The sequence below is a fragment of the Ranitomeya imitator genome, chromosome 2 (genome assembly GCF_032444005.1).
Source record: "Ranitomeya imitator isolate aRanImi1 chromosome 2, aRanImi1.pri, whole genome shotgun sequence".
Lineage (NCBI taxonomy): Eukaryota > Metazoa > Chordata > Amphibia > Anura > Dendrobatidae > Ranitomeya > Ranitomeya imitator.
Genome location: NC_091283.1, coordinates 353,104,467 through 353,108,150, shown reverse-complemented (window position 1 = coordinate 353,108,150; position 3,684 = coordinate 353,104,467). Strand labels below are relative to the sequence as shown.

Here is a 3,684-nt window from a genome sequence, read left to right as displayed (position 1 = left end):
GACGTCTAGGAATCATCGTAGGCACGTTCCCCGGCTACTGCTAGTTGTGTGTTTAGGTTCAGGATCGCGGTCAGCTCAGGTTCCATCACCCTAGAGCTTGTTTTGTTTTTGTGCTTGTCCTTTTGTGATCCCCTGCCATTGGGATCATGACACATATATACCAGAATGGCTGGCAATGTATACCATAACAGGGGCCATGTATACCTGGATGGGGGGGCCACATATACCAGGATGGAGGGCCATATATACCAGGTTGGGAGGCCATGTACACCTTTATGGGGACATATATAACAGGATGGGGATCATATATACCTGGATGGGGACATATACAGTGGGGGAAATAAGTATTTGATCCGTCTGGCAAACAAGTTTTAATACTTGGTGGCAAAACCCTTGATGGCAAACACAGCAGTCAGACAAAATTACCAAGGGATCAAATACTTATTTCCCCCACTGAATATCAGGATGGGGAGCATATATACTAGGATGAGGAACAATAGTACAGAATTGGGGGCCATTATGCATATAAAAGTGTCAGCAGAAGACCCCCATAACAGAGCGCCATGACTACATTTTTTGCTTCAAATTTTTTTACTATTTTACTACTCCAAAACCTAGGTGTATCTTGTCTTCTGAAAAATACAGTAAATTTGTGGGTGTAATGAAATGTGTAAGACTTTAAAGGGTATGATTATTTTTCAAGGCTCTGTAAATATACCAAAATTCGAAAATGACAAGTTTCAGAGTGAACATTTGTTGTTTTAGGGCAAATTGGTTTATCAATTATGATTTTACCTTTACACCTTTTTTTCATTCAGTTGTACCCTACATTCGACGGAAACTGCACTCATCAAAGTGACCAACGACCTTCTGACAGCAAAATGTAAGTGACCACTCTCTGCTCATTCTTCTCGACCTTTCTGCAGCTTTCGACACTGTTGACCACCCTCTCCTACTCTCTAGGCTCCAGACACTAGCCATTAAGCACACTGCGCTCTCTTGGTTCTCTTCCTATCTTTCTGAATGCTCCTTCACTGTTCTGTTTGCTGGCTCCACTTCATCTCCTCTTCCTCTCACTGTTGGGATATCTCAGGGCTCAGTCCTTGGCCCCCTTCTCTTCTTCCTCTACACAGCCCCAAATGGACCGACCATCAGCTGATTTGGCTCTTAGTACCATTTTTATGCTGATGACACACAACTATGCACGTCATCCCCTGACCTTACCCCTGCTGTACTACAGAACGCCAGTGACTGTCTGTCCGCAGTCTCCAACATCATGTCCACTCTCTATCTGAAACTCAACCTTTCCAAAACCGAACTTATTCTACTCCCGCCGTCTACTAGCCTCCCTAAATCTGACATTTCCCTCTCCATGGGTGGCACCACAATAACGCCCCGGTAGCAGGCGCGCTGTCTATGTGTTATGTTTGACACCAATCTCTCCTTCACCTCCCATATACAATCTCTTGTCCGCTCTTGCCGTTTACACCTAAAGAACATCTCTAGAATCTGCCCTTTTCTCATCATGGAAACAAAAACCCTTACTATTGCCCTGATCCACTCTCGCCTACACTACTGTAACGCTCTATTAATTGGCATCCCCCTTACTCGACTTTCCCCTCTCCAGTCCATCCTTAATGCAGCAGCCAGGGTCATCCACCTGGCTAATCATTACTCTGACGCGTCCGCTCTTCTCCAGTCGTTACACTGGCTGCCCATTCATTAAAGTATCCAAAAAGTACTTGTTCTCACCCACAAAGCTCTCCACAGTGCGACACCACCTTACATCTCATCCCTCATTTCTGTCTATCGGCCTAGCTGATTGCTGTGCTCTGTAAACAACTTTCGACTAACCTCTGCATTTAGCTGTACCTCCTACTCCCATCTCCAAGACTTCTCCCGTGCTGCGCCTATACTGTGGAATGCTCTACCCCAAGAAATTAGGAGCAGCCACAACTTGCACAGTTTTAGGTACTTCCTCAAAACACATTTGTTCAGAGTGGCCTATCAAAGTCATTTTATGTGTAAGTGTGCATGTGTAGCCCATGCACTATCTCCACCTATCCCCCATGCCTGAAGATAGCTGGACCTTCACTGTAAATACATCATTGTAAAAAGACACCTGCACTTTGTATCTCCCCCACCTCATTGTAGATTGTAAGCTCTCACGAGCAGGGTTGTTTTATTTTGCTTTAATCATTATATTATTGTTAACGCTGTAACTTATGACTGTTGTGTTTGAAACTGTTTAACTGTAAAGCACTGCGGAATATGTTGGCGCTATTTAAATAAAGATTATTATTATTACCCAAATTGAATTTTAGGAAACTCATTCATCTCCATTTCCTTATTATCATTTAGTGCAGAAAACTAATATTTATTTCTCTTGTAGATGCTTGCATTTGTTTGTTTTTATTGCAATTTGCCAATTAATAAATGGGTTAAAAAAATAAAATTGCTACTCTTTTGTATGAATTCTTTGATGTTGAAGAAGATGAGATTTCTGGTTAAAATATTTACCACATTTGGAACATGAGAAAGGATTCACACCTGAATGGCTTTTCTGATGAGTAACGAGACTTGATTTAGCTGTAAAACATTTCCCACATTCTGAACATGAAAAAGGTTTTTCCCTTTTGTGACTTATCTGATGTCTAACAAATGTTGATTTAACCATAAAACATTTCCCACATTCTGAACATTTGAATGGTTTCTCTCCTGTGTGAGTTCTTTGATGTGTAAGAAGATATGAATTATGGTTAAAACATTCGCCACATTCTGTACAAGAAAATGGCTTCTCCCCAGTGTGAATTCTTAGGTGTCTAACAAGATGGCATTTCTCTGTAAAATGTTTTCCACATTCTGAACATGAAAATGGTTTCTCTCCTGTGTGAATTCTTTGATGTGTAAGAAGATACGATTTACGATTAAAACATTTCCCACATTCTATACAAGAAAATGGTTTCTCCCCTGTGTGAATCATTTGATGTGTAAGAAAATATGATTTACGGTTAAAACATTTCCCACATTCTGAACATGAAAATGGCTTCTCCCCTGTGTGAATTCTTTGATGTGTAAGAAAATATGATTTATGGTTGAAACATTTCCCACATTCTAAACAAGAATATGGCTTCTCCCCAGTATGAATTCTCACATGTTTAAGTAAATCTGCTTTCCACTTAAAACCTTTCCCACATTCTGAACATAAAAATGGCTTTTCTTGTGTATGAATTATTTGATGCTGAAGAAGATGTGATTTGTAGGTAAAATATTTTCCACATTCTGAACATAAAAATGGTTTCTCCCCAGTGTGAGTTTTCTTATGTCTAACAAGATCTGATTTAAGGCTAAAACATTTCCCACATTCAGAACATGAAAATGGCTTCTCCCCAGTGTGAGTTCTCTGATGTATGGCTAAAATTGATTTATACTTGAATGTTTTCCCACATTCTGAACATGAAAATGCTTTCGTCCCTGTATGAGCTTTTTGATGTTCAGCATCCCTTCTGTTAGTTTTCTTTTGCGTATCAGTCTCTGGTGACTCTAGGATCTGTTGAAAAGGATCGGAAGATAAATCTTTGTTGTGAATGGCTAAAAATACATCTGGGATAATGGCATGCTCTTCATAAGTAGTATCTGGTCCGATATCATGATCATCTGCTTTAAAACCTGAAAACATCAGAT

General features: G+C 40.2%; 1 pseudogene; it reads right to left on the bottom strand.

Moving 5' to 3' along the window:
* Window positions 1-582: 582 nt before the first annotated feature.
* Window positions 583-3,684, bottom strand: part of LOC138666557 (zinc finger protein 850-like) — a 141,290-nt pseudogene continuing 138,188 nt past the window's right edge.